Here is a 20,621-nt window from a genome sequence, read left to right as displayed (position 1 = left end):
TTGACAGACCCATCCTCCCTGAACTTATCCAGTTGTTTTTTGAACCCAGGTATACTTTTGGCCATCAGAACATGCCCTGGCAATGAGTTCCTGGCTGGCTGTGCTAAAAAGTACTTCCTCTTGTTTGTATTAAATCTGCTGCCCACTCGTTTCATTGCATGACCCCTGGTTTTTGTGTTCTGTGAAAAGATCAATACCACTTCTCTAGTACCTTTTTCTACACCAGTCAGGATTTTATAGACCTTTTTCTAGCAGGTCCAGGCCACCAGAAAGTTGGAAATGCCCACTGGCCACTAATTTGGCAAGAGATGATCAGGACAAGCCCTTGGATCTAGTCAGGAAAAATAATGATGACAGCGAGATATAGGTCTCCCCTCTTTTACAGCTCACAGGCTCTGTGCTTCCCACCCAAGGGCATGCGGAAACGTGGGTAAAGTCATCACACACATTTTGTTAAGGGTTAATAATAGATGTTTTAATAGATGGTTGTGCAATTACTAGAGATTGTCAGAGTCCAACAAGTCCAGAGGTTGGTTATAACCAACCAGAACCCCTCCTACTGTGACACTTGTAACCACCTAGAACATGTTAGTCATGTTTATGACAGGCTAGTAATAGCGAATAATCCTTTCTTAACTCTTTATTGATGGATTGGTGATCCCTCGATTCGAAGATGATCTCTACCACGGATTTACATATGGGTCCTGAGACGACTCAGGAGTCCGATCTTGGAACCGTAAATGCGCCCGCGGTAGGTACAGACATTTCCTGGCAGGTCAGCTGCCTGCTAGGAGAAAGTTTTTTTTTTTTCCCCTCCTTCTCTCTCTCTTTTCAGCTTCAAAGGCAAGGCACTTCTCGAAGCGGGCCGCTGCCTGATGGAGGATATGGTGCCATTTGGGTTGGTCGGTGGCTTGCTCCTCCCAGCTTGGGATGTCCACATCAGTTTTCTTAAGATACGCTTTCCAGTGTGTCTTTGTAGCGTTTCCTCTGGCCACCCCAGGATCTCTGACCATGGGTGAGCTGAGAGTAGAGAACTTGTTCTGGGAGGCGAGAGTCTGGCATCTGCACACATCTGCAGCTGGTTCATGAAGATCATGGCTTCCATGCTGGTGACATTGGCGTCAGCAAGGATGTTGGCATCAGTGCGGCAAGTTGACGCGAAGGATCTTCCAGAGGCATCACTTTTTAACCCTTTATAAGCCATGTATAAATGGCTGATAAGTATAAAGTGAGACTGAAAAGCCACATGCACCTTTGATCTACCTTCATTTTTATGTACTCTGTAGCATGAAGGGCTCTGAGCATTGTCATTTCACTGATGTGTACATTATGGAGCTCCTGGCTGGAATTCCCACAGAGTCAGGAACGTTTTTCTGAAGGAGGAAGAACTCTGAAGTGGATCTGGGAGTCCAACCCTCTAAAATAGATCCCTAATCCGAACAGCAGGTTACCATGACGACAGGGCGGCCTCATGGAAGCCTTCAAACTGGTGCAATCTGATGATTTGAAATCCCTGTATTATCTAGAAATGTAAGGGCTTTGATTAATCTACCAAAGTGTCTGCACAAAGCAAGGATTTATTCCAGCGCGCTGGGGAAGGGCTGCAAGAGTTTGCACCGAGACTGAAATTAGGTTCTCTCCTGGAGTCTGGGGCAGCTAATTCCAGCAGCATGTGACTGAGTGTTAATCCTTCCTTTCAGACAATGACATATTGAGAAGGGGCCATGCCCACGTTGTCTTGTTAGAAGCAGCGCATGGTGGTGGTAGTTCCTGAAGAGACCATCACCACTGGGCAGGATGAACAGGGGGTTAGATGCTGGTCACGTTGAAGACAGAAATTCACCCAAATGTAAGGGGACTGTTGCCTCCTTATTAACATTCAGTGGGGGTGTTTTGGCTGGCTAGCTCCCAGTACTAAAAGGGGAAGGGTCGATGGGGAATCAGGACCCTGAGACTGATAGTCCCCAGGAACAATGGGGAGAGGCCAATGCTGCAGGTCAGCCTGAATGACAGGGTGGGCAGGCTAATCAGGGAGTCAGGAGGCCAGGGAGGTCCCGTCCTCCGTGTGAGCTGGAATAGCCTGGGTCAGACAGAGTGGGGCCGAGCTAAGGAGAAAGCAGGGGCCTGAGCTGAGCCGGGGAGCAGAGCTGGGCCAGATCCAGAGGGTCCAGAAAAGCAGCCCAGGGAGAACAGACCCTGTCTTGGGATCAGAGCTGCAGCCCCAAAGCCAGAGGCACAGCCCAGAGAGAGCAGACTTGTCCTGGGAGCAGAGCTGCAGCAACCAGAGCCAGAGGGGCCAGAAAAGCAGCCCAGGAAGCAGGTCAGTGCTGGGAGCAGAGTCACAGAAGCAGCCTGCAGAGCAGACCTGTCCTGGGAGCAGAGCTGCAGCAACCAGAGCCAGAGGGGCCAGAGAAGCAGCCCAGGGAGCTGGAGGCAGAGCAGCAGCAGCCGTGCAGAGACCGAGTGGTGGAGCTGGGGCTGGAGCAGTCCGGAGCTGGGTGCGGTGAGCAGCTGGGGAGAGCGAGGGGGACCCTGGGCAGCGGGCCCAGCACAGGGAGACACCTCAGCCAAGAGGCTTTGCAGGCCAGGCTTGGATTGTAACCCCGACAGGGCCGGGGCGACACTGGGCAGAAGGGTCCTACCACTTAGAGCCTGAGAGCGTGTGGCCGCCACCAGAGCAAGTGTCCAACCCCCAGCATCCTGCAGCACAGCCAGGGCCTGAGAAGGGGCCTGGGACTTAGAAGGAGCAGACTGTGAACTGCCCTGACGTTCCAGAGACACTGTTTGTGATGTTCCCAGCCACAGAGTGGGGTGATGTGTTTCCTTTAACCTTTCCCATTTTCCCTTATTCTTTTTAAAATTAATTGTTGATTAAATAACTTGCATTTGCTTTAACTTGTATGTAATGGTCAGTGGGTCAGAGAAGTGCCCAGTGCAGAGAGAGCCCCCCGGAGTGGGGACACCCTAGCCCCTGTCCTAGGTGACCACAGCAGGGTTGGGGGTCGAGCCCCCCAGGAATCCTGGGCCCAGCCTTGTTGGGGTTACGAGGACTCTGCCAGACAGGAGAGTGGAAGGGGAGTCCTCAAGGGCAGGGAGGCCACTGGGTAAAGGAAGTGGGAGTGAGGACTCAGATCCTTTCGCTAGCCCACTTCACCGGGGTCGTGCAGAAGCCAGGAAAATTCCCCACAAGAGCGGGACTATTCCCTCCCTTACACAAAGCTCAGCCCAAGTGTCACTGAGTCTGCGGGAGTCCCTGCCTCTGGCTACAGACTGAAGAACACGGCGCAGAGCATACAGGTCAGGACAGTCCCCCCAGGTTCTCCAGGCCCCAGCCTGCCAGCTCTCATGCTGTTTAGTTTTAGGCAGCTATGACAGCTTATGTGCTTCACATTAAGCGTGTGCTATTGGGGAAGGCACAGATGGGAGTCAGGCACCCAACTCCCATGGGCTCAGGCAGGGATTTTCACATGTGCCTAAGGGCTTATCTTCCCGTCTGTTACAGCTCAAGTGTTCACACTGACGCCTGCCCCACACTAACTACTCCCTCATGTGCAGTGGTGCCAGTAACATGAGTTGGCTGGCATGGGCGGGGGCTACCCTCAGAAACTGACAGGGAGGGGTCGGAGCTGGGGTCAGAACTGGGGTCAGAACCAGACTCAGGAGTGCAGAACAGGGCTGGAGCAGGCGAAGGCCTGTGGAGTGTCACCATGATCAGGAGGGGACATTGGGCAGACTGAGCTCCTGTTTCTCCTGGGAGGCTCACAGACCAGCCCTGGGAGTTGCCAGCCCAGCTCCTGGCCTGCGGATTGGCAGGAGCCCAGCAGGAGTACTCGTCCCCGCACGTGGCTCGAGTTGAGAGACATCACCTTTGAGGTAGCGGCTAGTGCCCACTCTGGGCACAGGTTAGCTCTGCGATAACACTGGAGAGCCACGGTCCTGCAATCCCTTCTCACAATTCCCCTGGGTGACTAAGGAGCAAGGTGCTTTTGGGAATCCTACCCTACACTGCCTAGCTACCCTTGGGGCCTTTGAGAAATCTCCCCCCTGCACAGGTAGGATCAGAGCCGGAGTTCCTGTCCCCATATCTAAAGCAGGTACTTTGACATGGGAGCCATGGCGTACTGCCTACTGTCCTGCACCAAGCACACCTCTAGATGGGCTCGAAGTATTGCAGCTTTATTCATACAGGCAACGCTAACACATCTGTAGGAGATTCGACGTCCCAAAGGGCTCCAAGGTAGTAAAGACAAGCTATTTAGATCAGTGGTTTTCAAACTGCGGGTCGCAACCCCGTACTGGGTCGTGGAATGTAAGGCACTGGGTCGTTACAGGCCATTAAAATCCCGTGGGCAGTGCTGCCCGGCTAAGGCAGGCTAGTCCCTACCTGTTCTGACACCGTGCTGTGCCCCTGGAAGCGGCCAGCAGCAGGTCCAGCTCCTAGGCGGGGCGGACACGGGACTTCACCTGCTGCTCCTGCCCCAAGCACCAGCTCTGCACTTCCATTGGCCGGTTCCCAGCCAATGGGAGCTGGGGGGGCGGTCCTGCAGGCGAGAGCTGCATGGAGCCCTCCGCGTAGGAGCCAGACCTCCTGGTGGCCACTTCCAGGGCGCAGCGTGGTCTGCGGTGCCAGGACACCTCCCTTAGCACCCCCGCTGCACCGCTGACCGGGAGCCCCTTCCTGCACCCCAAACCTCTCATCCCCGGCCCCACCCCAGAGCCTGCACCCCCTCTCGCACCCCAAGCCCCAGCCCAGACCTCCCTCCCACACCCTGAACCCCTCATTCCCGGCCTCACCCCCGCATCACAACCCCCTGCCCCAGCCCAGAGCCCCCACCCACATCCTGAACCCCTCATTCCTGGCCCCACCCCACAGCCCTCACCTCTGCACCCCAACCCTCTGCCCCAGCCCTGAGCCCCTCCCACTGCCCAAACCCCTCATCCCCACTCCTCTGGGTTGCAGGCAGCAACAATTTTCTTCAACTGGGTCCCCAGAAAAAAAAGTTTGAAACCCACTGATATAGATACAGCCCTGCTGGTGTATTGTACATTCCCCATATCCTCGCCCGATGCTCCATTACCATGAACCTTTGTGAGGGAACCAGATCCTTTGTTTCCCGAGAGCCCATCTGTGCCTGCTGCTGCTCATTCCCCACCTGAAGTCAAAATCTCTCATTTGTCACAACACAAAGGGGTGACAGGAAAGTGATTAGCGTCAGTGCAGACAGATGCTTAGGACTCTCAGTGGAGAGGGGAGCAGGATGTAGGGGCCGAGTCCTCCTTCCCGAGGAGAGGACATCTGGAGGTCAAGGCCTGGTTTTCAGAAGGGCGGAGCACTCGGAGCGCCTGCTGAAGCCAATGGGAGCTGCGGACGCTGAGCTGCGGTCCTTGCAGCACGGCAGTAAGATGCGGACTTGTCCGAGACGTCAGAGCTCTCAGTTTGAGTCAGTCTGGCGTCTGATCTCCCCTTAATCCCTGGGATGCCCCTCGGTTAAATGGAGGGCCCAGGCCCCTGCTGCCCTGCGCTGTGTCTCACAGGTGCACAATGCGGCTGTTGTGATGGTCACATTTCACTTCCACTTTGCACAGGTGTATGTGACTGCACAAGGCAACAGGCGACAGCGAATCGGGCCCAGACAGCATCTCTTGCCTGGGGATACCAGAGCTAACCCAGAGCCAGCCCAGAGCTATTCCATAGCTAGTCCAAGGGTTCTGCTTGCAGGAATGCAGCTAAGTGAGGCTCTGGATGCAGAGGATCTTGGTCTGTAGAATGAATACAGAACAGCAGGCTGCTACTTCAAACACCCCATTTAATGCAATAAGCCTCTTAGCCCTTGTCTACACCTGAACTTGCTCCAGTTTATTTAAACTAGCTCCCACAGGGGTATACTCACTGATTTCGGGTTAAGAGCAGCTTGTGATGAAGTGGGACTATTCTTAATGTTTCCTCTGAATAGTGTGGGGGTGCCTCAGTTTCCCCTATGCAGATCTTAAGTATCTAGGTGGTGGGGTAAGGGTGTGTGATCATTGCAGAGCCCTAGAGGGCAGGTGTGTGCAGGGGTCTGGACACAGAGAATGGCCGACACCCTGTTTCCTGGGCAGGAAAACTAATGGCCTGGGCCCTTCCCCCCTGCAAGGTGAGAGCTAAAGGGCTGGAGAACAAAGGAATCAGGTGACCTCCTGGCCTGGGAAAGGGACAAAGCCCAGAGGAGGAGGGACTGGAGAGAGTTTCAGTTTGGGGCTGGCTGGAGACATGGAGTGAAGTGCAGACGTGGTTGTCTGGCTCACTGCCCCCAAAATGGACCCGGCTGAGGGGTCCGGTTCTCTGCGCCTACAAGCTCTGTGTTAGACCATGTTCCTGTCGTCTAATAAACCTCTGTTTTCCCGGCTGGCTGAGAGTCCCGTCTGACTGCGGAGTTGGGGGGCAGGACCCTCTGGCTTCCCCAGGACCCCACCTGGGCGGACTCGCTGTGGGAAGCGCACGGAGGGGCAGAGGATGCTGAATGCTCCGAGGTCAGACCCAGGAAGGTGGAAGCTGTGTGAGCTGTGTGTCCTGAAGACAGTCTTGCTCACAGAAAGGAGACTTCCCCAGAGTCCTGACTGGCTTCATGGGGAGCAGTTCCAGAGCATCACCCAGGGACTCCGTGACACAGCTTAATTCAGTTTGTCTCAAGTCTGTTCCTAAGTGGTAAACAAAACAAACTAGCTTGGCTTAAACAACATATTGCACCAGTTTAACTGAATCGGTTTCAAGTCACTCCTAGTTAAAGTGGTGCAGCTCTGGATTGAGACCAGGCTGTCGATGACTTTTGGGAGCTGACTGAACTCCACCAGCTTTTCCACACCCCTTCTCTCTCTTTAGAGGCGTTTCTATGCACTCATCCCAGGAGTCCCCACTGCAGGTTTACCGCCCTCCCCAGCTTGCAGAAGCCCTGCCACCTTGGCTGGAGAGCGGGAGCTGGACGGCACAGCTCCTGCGGCACCAGATACCCTTCGCAGTGAGGCTCCGAGGAGATGCTCTCAAAGATGGATACCACATTTCCGATTCATGACCAGTCTCCGCTAGCCTCACTGACGCCCTTGCAGAGCAGCCCGAGGCAGCGTCAATGGAGATCAGGCAGTACCCCACGTTCTAAATAACGAAATGAGCAGTGCTTGTCAAAGCGGTGTTATGGCGCACTCCAGGAACACGCAGCCTGCAGCCAGCCTCTCCTCCTTAGCCTGCCTCAAAGATCAATCCCTGCCGCCCCTTCACACTCCCTTCTAGCCCCTTGCCCAAGCCCTGCCCATCCCTGCCGCGCTGAGGAAACATCTGCAGCGTGGGACGGCACGGCCCAGGCAGTAGGGCACAGGACTGGGAGTAAGGATGCCTGGGTTCTCTTCCTGTCTCTGATCCCCTGGAAAGTCACTCTGCGTCGGGTGCTGTACAAACACAATGACGGCTCGGTGCCACCATCTCCGCTGGAGCCTGTCCGCACCACCGTAAGAGATATAATAGAGAAGGGGCCAAATTTTGCTCTCAATTACTGATGTAAATCCAAGTCACTCTCCTTAAGTCTTATTAGATTACTGCATATTTTGCTAGGCACACGTTCTGATCCGAGGGAGGGATGGGATCTTGCACGTGTGGATACGATCTTTAGGAATCTGGTGATGGTGGGGTTGGAAAAAAGGGATCTGCTAGCCACCGAGACATGGAAGGTCAAAATAGCTGTCAGATGCACCCTTTCAAAGCTAACAGCCAAACTCTCTTTTGGATAGAGAAGATAGTCCAGTAGCAGGTCCAAGGAAGCCTGCTCTGGAGATGCACCTTTCTGATGGGACCAAATGGAGAAGGGTTTCCACTTAGCCAGGTACGTGCTCCTCGTTGAGGGCTTTCTGCTATTCAGAGGCACTTTGTGAATGTCCCTAAAACAGGATCTTTCAAAGGGTGTTAGCCAGGAAGCATCCATGCTGGGACGGAGGAGGTGACCGTGGTGCTGGGAGAGACTGTGGAGGCTCAATTGACAAGGTCAGTAGAGTCCCAGTGCTGATGAGGCCAAATCAGGGCTATAAGGATGAGACAAGGATGGTTTTGTTGGACTTTGCACAAGATCGTCGGCAGCAACGGAATCGGATGGAAGGCGTACAAGGAGGGGATTCTTCCCGGACAGGAGAAGAGCATCTGTTAGAGAGCCTGGGCCGAGACCTCCCAGGAACAAAACTGATGGCATTTTCTGATGGTCTTTGTTTCAAATAGGTCCACTTGGAGAGCCCCTCAAGCTAGAAGATGGATCTGGCCAGGTTTGGGTGTAATGACCACTCGTGGTGATTGGAGAAGGACCTGCTCAGCTGATCCGCTAACGTTTCCCTGGAAGGTAAGCAGCCCTGCCACGAATTGAGCTGGTTATGCTAAAGCCCCAGAGGCAAATTACTTCTTGGCACAGTTGGGTTCTCCCAAACATTTCAAACCACGTGGGTGTGGGTCGCTGACCAGCGTAGGCTTAGCGCACGTCTGGCAGGACTTAACCTGTGAGCGGAGCATTGTTCCAGTACCGATCCTGGTACTGAACGAGAGAGTGACCCAAACCAAAACCTACAACTAAAATCTAGCTACACTAAACCCAACTAACAAACAATAGCCGGATATGTATACAAAGCAGGGAGGGAAGCACTTGTCACAACAGGTCTGCAATTGCTCCGACAACCCTCACTGGTGGTAAGAAGGAACTAAGGCAGGGCCAGGGGCAGCTCCAGCCTCCCATACCAGCACGCGGGGTACGTGTCCACAGAGGGCACTTGGGCCACCCCATCAGGTACTGCTGAGGGGAAAAAATTCTCTGACAACCGTGCACGAGGCAAGCACACACTGGCAGCAGAATGGACATGTGCAGCCACTCAAAGAATGTAAGGGAATAATTCTCTCCCAAATTGGGCTTGTAGGTGGGCACGCACGCACGCACACACACACGCACACACACACACACACACTGCTGCCAGGCTCCTATGGACAATTCGGCATGGCAGACGGATCCGGCAGCTGATCCGTTTCGTGATTAGTTCTGAACCTAAGTACTATTACACTGTCTCAAAAATCCGACTACACAGCCCCCTACGCAAGACGATAAACTGCAGAAAAGCCAGTCAAGTCAGGATCTCAAACCCACTTTGCTGCACCAGTGGCTCTCCAACCTATCAATTCAATAGCTGTCTCTGTAGGGAAGATGCCTGTTCCCATCTCTCATCGGTCAGATGGAGATACAATCTTTTCTCCCCACCCACTTTACTCTGTCTTGTCTGGGTTGTAAACTCTTCAGTGCAGGGTCTGTACCACACTCCTGGCTGCTGCATATCCATACCGCACCCTGGCAAGCAAGGCCCCCACAGCCTAAAGCCCCCTAGGCACTCCTATAACCCAATAAAATAAGCTTCAAATACTTCATTCTCTGGGCCACCAGGGCAGGCTCCTTGGACCACAATTAATTCCTGCCCACTCCCAACAAAACTCCCACTAAACGATTCAACAGCATAGTTCAACCCCTTTAACTCCCCCTTGGCATCTTGTCCCACCCAGTAAACTCCCAACATAGAAAATCTCCTAAACATCAGGTATGATGGTGGCAACCCCAACATGATTGCTTCTGCTATTTTATATATATAATATTTCATATTCTAGTCATATACCTATGCACTATCCCTCAATGCTGGTACCATCCCAATTAAAACAGGCATTCCCCGAACGTTAAACAGAAGGCCAGAAATAAATGTGAGAGACACACGTTGCTTCTACAGAGAATCACTCCTAGTTCTCCACAACCCCGAAGAAGAGCTCTGTGAAAGTGGCAAGGCTTGTCTCTCTCACCAAGAGAACCAACCAAAGGTAACACCTCACCCACCTGGTCTCTCTAGCAATACTAACAAGGCACAAGTGGCCCTAAACAACACTTAGGCCACTAGACAGAGCTCTGAGAAGGCAGCATAGTGCCCCGAGAAGAAAAGATTTAACATAAAACCACAGCAGGTAGAGAAACTTGCACAGAAACCAGTCTCAGACAGCCACACTCCTGGGAAATACACACAGGGAGGGACTGTGTAAAACAAAGTAAGTGACTTCGGAGCACGATGCTCAGTTAATTATATACTTTTGGAATTAACACAGAGCAGTTTTCCTCAAACTTAAAAGAAATCAAAGGCACAGTGGAAACCCAAGAAGCAGCAGCTTTGTCATCACTGGGAAAGATGAGACGGGCGCCATGTAGAAGCCCACTAAGCTCAGAGCAACCTATCCCAGACTAAGAGATACTACCTGCACGTTGTCACACCAATAATTACTCAGCTGAGAACCCTAAGCAACAGGTTTTCCTATAGTGCATCCGTGCCAGATGCATGAAACCAGGCAGCCAGGTTCCCAAGAGAAACCATTGATGTTCAGCGTTCAGTTGAGCTGTCAAAGGGAAAAGAAAAGATGTGCTCTAGCCTGCACTGTCCCCTTGACCAGATGGCTGTCGGACCAAAGGGCAGGCTGTTTGGTCAGAGAGAGGCCAGATGACCATTTGGTCTCCAGCATCAGACACGCAAGCAGGTTGGAGGGCTGTTCGCCATGACAACTCACGGAGCGGAAGCTAACGAAACGGGGCCAAAAGAGAAATAGATAAAGAAAAGGGAGCCCGATTTTGGTCTCATACCAGCTTTACAGCAGAGCAAGTGACTCTGCAACCCCAATTAGCATCAGGTCCAGGCTTTAGAAAGGGGGACTTCAAAAGCACCTAAAGAAATCAGGAGCACAAGATGCCCCGACTTTCGCTGGGACTTGTGCTCCTAACTCTCCTAAGTGAAAATCTCACTCCGCTTTCTTTATGAAAGAGTTATAGCAGATCTAGGGTCAGATTTCCAAGTGGCATAAGGGAGTTGGGCACTTAACTCCTACAGGCTCCTTTGAAATCCCAGCCATAAAAATCTTTACTGGAAATCCTGGGGCCAGATTCATCCTGGTGGAATACCTCTTCACTCAGAGCAGCCACCTGCCATGCAGACACATGCAACCCCAGAACTCATTGCTGGCCATGGATTTAAGACACAGTAAGTTTATGGCCAGTAAGAACTTTCAGAGGCGTTTGCTGATATTGTTGGCAATTCCATCGTTAACAGCAGTGAGAACAAACAGGCAGAGCACCCTAATGAGATTTTCCCCTAGGTAACAGTTCCTGGATTCTTGCACTTCGTTAAAACGGATACAATATTTTGTTTACTTTATGACTCAGTCTGAAAGAGGGCAAAATATTTCACCAGCAATGCTCAGAAGCTGCTCCAGGACACTAGAAACCCTGAAATTGATCACAAAGACAAATGTCTGCCACATAAGGCCATCAGAGATGCATTCTGACTTCTCCATCATCATGCACTCCTTAAGTCTGAAGTGCGGGACAATATTGCTATCTTCTGCTCCTGTGAAAGGCTGACCCACCTCCAGTTAAACAAAAGCTATGTTTTGCTGCATGGGTCACGGGAAATGCAACTCACCTCCTTCTGCCACAGTTCAGGGAAAACAAACAAACAGAGAGTGTTTTAATTGGCCACCAGCCGTAATTATTTACAGATTCACGATTTACAACTGTGACTGAGTGAAGTACTGAGGCCAACAACAGAAATCAGCCTGGAAAGAACGAAAAGTCCAAAGAAATGCCTCCTAAACACGAAGAAGCAGCTCAAGCAATTCACGAGATAGCCAGCTTTCACGTACAATTGGATTCCAAGGGCACAGACACACTGGGAATCGTTGAGCAGTGCTCAATTTCATTACAGCAGCTTTGCTTAGATTTAGTACTAAAAGAAACTGTAAACTCTGTATTTGCATAAACCGAGCAGCATTTCCGCTTCGGAGAAAATCCATGCAGAAGGCTTTGATTCCAATGTTAAAAATACACATGCGCGCGCACGTACAGACAGACTTGTTGAAGAAAGCGGAGAAAAGTGAGAGTGCTTGAAAGACTGACTTCATTTTTTCAGGATAAAAGGGATGTTTACAGTGGAATAATTACACTGAATAAGAGCCATTCAGTCAGTCAATAAAAAGCGAGCAACAGATGGCTTGGTAGATATTAGCATAAATTATGCATACTATTGATATAGGCGATGCTCTTTGGGGCTGCCAGGCCAACACGGTGGGAGAGGACGGCAACTGAAGTAAATGTGATGAGGAAAAGGTATTCTGCCTCCTGCAACATGATAAAAGTTGCATGAACAGTTGGTGTGTGATTTTAGAATTCAAGTGACTGCTCGGATCTAATTAATTCCCAGTCTAATTTTTAAAGAGGTTTTTAAAATAAAAATAAATTGGGCACATCTCGCACTCTGAACTGTGCAGTAACTCGAAGGCAGGAGGAGAGCTACTCTGATCTGACAGGGCTTAGAAGATTTCATTACATGTAACTGATCATTTTAAGCGTAAGTACAAAAGTATGCACCAACGTATCAACAGGGAAACCCTCTCTGCCTCTTTTGAGGAAGTCCCTAGTGCTTTAGAAACAGGAACACCCTCTTTGTGTGTTTTTATTACTGCAATGCCCACAGGCCTGCACCACCATGAGGGCCCTGCTGTACATAAGCCTAGAAAGCTAGTCCTCAACTCCAAGTGCTCACAATTTGAGGCCCCAATTCTGCAAACAATTATGCACGTGCTTAACTACTGGGTAGTGCCACTGATCTGAAATCCATTTACAGTGGTAAAGCTAAGCACTGGAATAAGCGGTCGCAGGATTGGGGCCTAAATAGTCAAGATGCAAAGAGTGGGAGAAGAAAGGCAGGCTGAGCACCCCGTGTTACAGCTGGGGAAGTGACCTCTGGGCAGAGCAAAGGTCATACAGCGAGTCTGTGGGAGAGCCGAAACTGAACCCAGATCTCCCAAGTCCATTCCAGAGTCTTAACCACAAGAGCTTCTCTAAATTATACCAATAAACTAGCCATTAATCAGGATATACTGACAATCTATCCCTCCACTTCCCCAGGGCACTCCCTTCAACCCAACACTTCCGGCTTTCTAACGGCCACGTAGCAGTGACCCTTTGCAGTACAAATATATTCAAAGCCTGAGTAGAGAGAGGGCCAAATCCATCCCAACAGAACTACACATGTTTAAACCAACAAAGCAGCTACAAAGTTATACCCTCCCTCTCAATCCAAGTGTGAAGGGAAAAACAATCTGAAGGGTCAAATTGTCAGTCAGAATTACCTGCTTTTAAATATAGACTTCAGCTATTAAAAGCAATTACCTGAAAGTCACCCTGTCCCCATGCCAAATGATTCACAGACCAAGCATCTAAACGTTAATTTCATTTGGAGGAGTCGTAGCAGAAAGCACCTCCTTTGATTTATTCAAATGTACTTCACAATCCATGGATAATTAATTCCATGTACATTCCACACAGCGTTATGTAGCGACATGCTTAAGCATTTCAAAGGGACACAAATATTTCTTTTCCATTCTGATAGACTATTCAACCAAGAAAACAATTCTGCAGAGGCAAAGGTGGCAGGCTCCCGGGCTACAAACCCACTTCTCACCACCTGCGTCACCTACATCTTTAGCTTCTCCTACCCCCTCCTTAGCTCTTTCAAGTCATGTATTGCACCAATAAATTCAATGCCATGCATGTTTTCTTTGGATCCTAGGGGTAAAGCCGTTCACATGCCTATTGGAGCCCAGTACAAAATGGGTATCAAGTTCCAAAATCTAATCTGCACATTTTGGTAACTGTCACAAAAGCAGAACAAAATCAAACTGAAGCAGAAGCAAGTAACCCAAGATGCAACATGCTGTCTGATCCAGTCGGAGCATGCTGCATGAACAAGCTCCAGAGGGTTAAATTCCAAAGGAGTTCCTCATCCGCATGCCATCCCAGTCTGGACTTCCAAAGGAAAGCCTTGGTAGGAGTTCATTCAAAGCAAAACAAAACACTTGTATAATCTATATTTACCTCAAGTAATTGCAATGTCAATTGGAAGCATCTCCAGGAAGCACCGGAATAAACCTTTATCCCTCCCAGGAGCCCTTTTAGAGACAGAAGTAAACAATGCACCTAGAGATAATCAGGTGGCTTTTCTTCCTTTATTGCCACATTACAAATAAGGAAATTCTCAGGCTTTGAGGCTTGTGCTTCTAGGACCAGCAGTTCATCCCACTGAAGTGTGCAGTTCTAGATTCCTGGGCCAAATTCACCCCCAAGATGGTTCACCCAATGGCAATGGGACGAGCTTGACTCCTGAACTCTTGACTAAGCTGTGACTCCTGCTGAAGAAGAAAGCCCCAGATTTCCTCTGAGTAATCTTTTCCTTTCCCATCTCCACATTCACATGTCTTCTAGGCACTGAGGTTGCAAAGCGAAGGAAACTCGCAGCGCGTCATTTCTCGATTACTCACAATTCTCTCTGCAACAGCATTTCCTCCAGGACATGAGAAATCATCAGTAAGAGTGAAAGCGCTGGACAGCCCAGACGGTCAGAACTATCTGAGCGATGATGCAGCATCCCCTAAGTAACGTTCCTAAACAATGAGCCTCTGAAGATAACAAAGGTCAGCAGATTCTGCTCAGTTTCCCCACCAGGGAATACACTGAACATCTCTACGCTGACTAGGTCTTTATAACAGCTGTTATTGGAATAATGCAGCAGGCATATGACCAAGAGTTACCAAAGAATTATTCATCACAGACTACCTCCGGTGTAGTTATTAAGATCATTCATCTATCTTCTACACATCCTTCAAGCTCTCGTTACTATCATGGGAGGAAAGACCTTTCCTTTCAAGCTCCAGCACAAAGGAAAACACCTTGGCCAAGATTCCCAAAGCCAGGCTTCCAAGGTCATTTTTGGGCACCATAATAGTCAGTGGAGGCTGAAATCAATGGGACCCAATGAGTGCTCAACACAGTCACAAAAAGCCAAGCCATTTATTTAGGTGTCTAAATGCAGATTTAGGAACCTAACCGTGGCCTGCCAGCTACAGAGGCGGGTTTTCAAAGGTACAAATGGCAGTTCAGTGCCTGACTCCCAACGAACATCAATAAGAGTTCGGTGTCTGGGTGCACTTTAGAAAGTCTTCCCCAAAGTCAAATCTTCCTACTCTAAGGGTGGTTATAAAGTTGAGATTCCCACACTTGAAACAACAATGGCAGGCAGACTAGTGTTGAAATACAGACCTAAGTGCACCGAGCAGACAAGCCCTGGGAGAAACCGGGAAACAGGAGTTCGTAGACACTTCTTCAAATGCAAGTTTCAGTCTCTTTCCAGCTAAGCAAACTCAGAGTAGCCACCTTTATGTGCACTGAGGATTAGCAAGAGCAAAGTCAATATTTGGCCATTACGAATGATAAGCCAGTTCAAATTTTGCTCTTTTTCGCATAAAATCATCCCCCAAAAGCAGGTGGGAGGTTGCAGGTGTCTCCCCCAACAGCTGCATAATTACAAAGCTAGACACAGAATCAGAGGGTTAGAAGGGACCACAAAGGTCAGCTAGTCTAACCCCTTGCCAAGATGCAGGATTTGTTGTGTCTAAACCATCCAAGATAGATGGCTATCCAGCCTCCTTTTGAAAACCTCCAGTGACTGTTATCCAAGGAAGGCCGGCAAAAGAGCGTCTCTAGGCAATGAAATGTAACCAGTATATAAAGAACATTCCTGGAAGTAAAACCAGCTCCCTATGGGGTGCAGTGAGGAGCGGGGAGCCAGGTCCAACCCCAGCTACGCGGTCTGGGCAGTTCTCTTCCAAACATGGAGCTGCCGGGCTAGCTCCATCCAGCAGGCTCATCTAGTCTCATATCCCATCTCCAAGAGTGGCCAGTACCGGCTGCATTGGAGGAAGGTGCAGGAAGCCCTGCAATGGACACTGACACAGATTAGTCCAGGGAGCACACATCTAGAACGGACACTGACTAGCCAAGGCCATGGGCAAAGCCCAGCCTGCTGGCCCTTTACCAGGGAGGAAAAGGGGCTGGGAATCTCCAGCTAGGTGCTGTCATGACACCCTACACTCAGAGCTCAGTTTTTCACATCAGTCACTGGCTCAGAGACCTCTGAGGAACCGGAAGTCTCCCCTCTCCTGCGCCAGCTGGAAGACGGGATAGCATGGGTCTGCTCCAGGATGGTAGTTCCCAGGATCCCATTCCCTGCCCTGTGCACACACCCAGAGGCATGCCCACGGACCCCGCTGGAGCCACAGGATTCCAGTTGCATAAGAAACTGCAGTGCACGGGAAGCTCCTTTCAGAGCTGCTGGCCGGAGAGCTTTTGTTTTGGCTCTTTGGTCTTGTCCAGGGTATATTACGTTCCCCACTACAGGTCACCTGCTGTGCACCCACATCTCTTGTCCCACTCATGCCCCAGGGCCAGGCAGCATGGGATATTTTTAGTTGGATTGGAGGCCAGAGTAACAAAGCCACCAGTGGTGTCAACAGATACTTCAAGCCTTTGTTTGAAGAGGCAGAGAAAGGTGCAAGTGTGCGAAGGCAATAATTGTTCCCCATTACAGCACCACTTTCCATGTCATGTCAGAGCAGCCTCACCGAACACAACAAGGCAAGAGGGCCACTGGCTCCCTGCTGGCCATTGCCCAGCGAGCTGCTCTCACTGGGGGGAGGGGGCAGTTTTTACTCCTATCACTGCTGTGCGATTTCTAAGGCACTATCTCCCTGCAGCCCCCGGGACGGGCTCTGATTCCTGACCGTGGGCCTCTGAGCGCCACACCCATACAAGCAAACAGCCACTCCGCTGCATTGCCGGGGCTGTAGTTCCATTCCTAAATGTGGGCCGAGACCTCATCTTGTACCAGTTCAGAGGCCCCCAATCCTACCAGCAGGGTATGCAGGTCCTTGAGTACCAAAGATAAACCATCAGTGCTTTTAGATAACCTGGACCGGCCAGGACCAATCAGAGCCCCACCCAAACTAAGAAATGCTCTTCACTCGGACACAAGCCATGAGGGGGGAGTAATTCTCTCCATTGCAGGAATCGCTGGGTGTATTTCCATTTCTCTGGCCTGTGCTATCCAGGAGCCAGGCTAAATGATCAGAGCAGTCCCTTCTGCCCTTAAAATTTATGCAGTGGGTGCCTAACTCCTTTGAGTGCCTTTGAAAAATCCCAGCTAAGATGCATAAAGGAGGGAGGCTGAGGGATACGACAGACAGCCCTGGCAATGAACTCTCTCAGACGTGCAGTGTGACTGGACAGGGGAGTAAGGCTACGATTCTGTAATACATTTATCTGCACATGAAGCATCCCGGGAGCAAATCTGTAAAATTCCATCAGCACTCAGGCAACATGCCTCTGATTAAGCTGCTTGGTTTGTTGCAGGGCATGTTACCGGGAGGTTTGTAACATTTTCTCTCCCTCCATTTTAGAGTCTCGGACCCATTTGTTTGTCTCCAGAACAGCCTATCTACCTAAAAGACCAAGCCAAACCCGCTGTGGCTTTGGAGTCGGATTCAGAAGGGCAGCTGCTGCATCTCCCTGCTCCAGTTCACATGGACGAGAAACCCTTGCCAAGATGTTGGGGGGTTTTTAAACAGTCAAGGCAAGAGATGGAAACAGCAGTTTCCTTAGCCAGGAGAGGCAGAGCTCCTTACACAGCTGCTGAAGTCTGTGGATTAACTGCCTGGTACAGGAAATTATGTCGATAATGCTGGATTAAAACAGTACTAAGGAAGTGGGAAGATGAGGCGAGTGCAGTGAAATGGGAGCCGATATTGGACTCCTGGTGCTGGTCACTGGGCTTGGTTCTCTCAGAACTACCAGGGACCAGCCATTAAACCCTGTAAAACTGGGGAGAAATTGGCATGCAAACCCTTCCAAGCCCCAGTACCATAAAACCTCAGCATCTGCAAACTCTGTGTACATACAGTGCCTAGCACAATGGGGCCCTGCTCCCAGCTGTAGCCTCTGGATGTTACTGTAATACAAATTTATTAAATTATGGTTATACTAAGGTTAGGGGGAAAAGAAAAAATCTTTTGATTAACCCAAGAAAACCACCTGCTTTCTGCAATACACGTCTTCTGATTTCACAGAGAACACTAACACAGCCCAACACTACCACTTAATGTTCTCTTTCCCCTTAGGAAAGTCACTGACTCTCTCCGTGCTCGCCGCCCCCCTGCGAAATGGGGACAGCAATCCTTCGTTTGTCTTGTCTGTTTCGATGGTGTGCTCTTCTGGCAGGCGCTGTCCCTCACTGTGTGCCTGTTCGGCTCTGACCTGGGCTGGGCACTCCAGTGCTAACTGTCACACAAATAACACACCTTGACTCACTAAAAAAGGGCATTGAGAGGAAAGCCTTTGTGTCCCGCTCAGTAATGCCACATTCTACTGGCTTTCCCCTAGTCACACCCGCACTACAAAATTCACACACCAACAGCCCACAACAGCCATGAGTGCAGCTGAGCCAGAAATTCGGAGCTGGGCGTGAAATGTAGCCCATTGTGTCTAGAGACTGCAGCACAACCAGTACAGGTCATTTTCCACTAGACGAAGTCCTCCCAGGGAAAGGGACAAGGCAGAGTTTGGCTTAAAACAGAAGAGCTGGAAAATGAACACATTTGAAATGTAAGCAGTAACCCCTTTGCTGAACTGTATGCAGCTTAACACAAAAGTAAAGAAAGCAACTTACAACAAGGACAAAACTGAAACAAGGCAGATGCCTGTAGTAACGTGGCTGGCTCCTGTCAGCTAAAATTCAAAACACCTACCTTTCTGCCCGTTGTGAAAGGTCAGCGAACATGTTCCGTGCAGGTCTGATTCCCAAGCCTGGAAACAAGTGCCATCCCCTTGCACTCTCTCCTGGGCAGCACTGTGTGGGAGCCAGGACAGTCAGGAACAGCGTTCCTTCACAATTCCCACATTGTGAGCCAAAAGCACAATGCTGGGCTTCTGCTGAAAACAGCCAGACAATACACAAAGAAGAGCCCCGTTTGTCACTGATCAGTGGGGCACTCCTGAACGCAGCAAAACAAGGACACCAGTCAACTCAATGAGCAAACCCAAATCAAAACCAAATTAAAGGCTCACAGGGAAACATTACCAATTAGACACAAAGGCAAGTCTGCTGCCTGGAGACAGCATGCTTTGCATGCTGCATCTCTGTCGGGCCTGGAGTGCAGATGTTTTGGTGCGGAGTTCTCGGCTCTTCATGTGCGAATTTCAGTGCAGAATACTTAGCTATAACTAAGCCTACGCTCACTGGGATTTTACCTGCACTGGTTAATTTCATTTTTCTGTCTATCACAGAATGCCCATGCAGCACTGCTGCACAACCATGGACATCAGCTGGAGATGTAGGATACTCGCCACTTCTGAAAAAATTCAAAGCCAAGGTGTCAAGTTGGGGACCCAAAAAAATCACAGGCCACTTTGAAAATATGGGTCAAAGTAGCTGGCCCAAGTTCCTGAAGTGAGTCAGCAAAATAGCCAGCGATGTAGCCAGGAGTTTCCAGCACTCTGGTCTATGCTGCCCCCTTAGACTGAGAGCCAAGTATAAGCATACACTGAATTTATTATAACCATCTTTTAACATCTTCCAATTTTACTCCTGTTTATTGGAACAGCAGTTAAAACTCCAGAGGGAAATATTAACTCCTACTGGGCTATGAACAACCTGTCAATTACTAACAAAGTTAGTTAAAAATGATCATCATCATCATTCCCCACATTAGCGTCATGTTTAAATATTTTAGTATGAAGCTTTACATTTCTCCTCATTGTAAGACAGACTCATTTGTATTAACCTCCTAAAACATTTGGCTGCAAGCCCAACAAAACAACTCCCCTCAACAGAGTCAGAGCGGCAGGGGTTGGAATCCTTCAGGCATTTGAGGGCAGAGCGTGGCCCATACCCGTGGCTCAGGTTCAGAATCCACGGAAGCATTACATAAACTTGCTGAAAACTTAAGATGCAACAGTTACCTCAACTATGTTGCCTAATTATGGAGGATTATAATGTCTTTCACTACATGCAGTTGAAGAGACCTGCATTCCATTTTTTAGTCTCATGAGATGCAGAAGGGTGGAGATTTTACCTCTGCAGATACTAGAGTTTATACCATAATACTGACAGAAAGGGCCTTCGCAGGTACATACAATATATGGCTTGCTGTAGCATGTCATTCCCTCCGGCCTCAGGAGCGTGGTCTCTGTAACTCAGGCTATCTCAGGAGAAGATGAGCCATGGCAAGCTTCTGAAAGAGAAAGATGGATTGTGTGTAAACTAGAGGCTAAAAGACTTAGGACCTGCTCTTGCATGATGCTCTGACGGCCTTCAGAGGATTGGGCTGTGAATATCTACGCTGGAGCTACTTTCAGAAGTAGCCTCATTGTTTGTAAACTGTGTGAGCAAGTTACCCAAGGAAGCGTATCACGGGCTTCGCTCCCTAGGCCTTACTGCTAACAGGACAACTCCGAGCTTCACGACAAGCGCAGACATCCACACAGAGTGCAGACATCCACAATTAAAGGTTCCACCAGACTCCTCGCTGTTTTTGTGGATACACACTAACACGGCTACCCCTCTGATACACAGAGCTAACACTTTCCTCTTGCTGGTCACCGCCAGCACTTCATTCTGAGCCATTCAAGTCTCCACGTCGCAACGTGAGTGACCCAGCA

General features: G+C 50.0%; 1 protein-coding gene across 8 annotated transcripts in view; it reads right to left on the bottom strand.

The window, feature by feature from the left end:
- SIPA1L3 (signal induced proliferation associated 1 like 3) overlaps positions 1–20,621 on the bottom strand; it is a 113,335-nt gene that overhangs the window by 60,878 nt on the left and 31,836 nt on the right. For 6 of the 8 annotated variants that reach the window (XM_037884385.2, XM_043534586.1, XM_043534587.1 and 3 more), the window contains one exon: positions 20,097–20,194. The exons of the other annotated variants lie outside the window; for them this stretch is intronic. The gene's annotated coding sequence lies outside the window, so the exon portion shown is untranslated. Of the gene's footprint in view, positions 1–20,096; positions 20,195–20,621 lie in introns of those variants that run through there. 8 annotated transcript variants of the gene reach the window in all.

This window comes from Chelonia mydas, chromosome 23 (assembly GCF_015237465.2).
Source record: "Chelonia mydas isolate rCheMyd1 chromosome 23, rCheMyd1.pri.v2, whole genome shotgun sequence".
NCBI lineage: Eukaryota > Metazoa > Chordata > Testudines > Cheloniidae > Chelonia > Chelonia mydas.
This window is presented reverse-complemented; position numbering and strand designations above follow the sequence as displayed.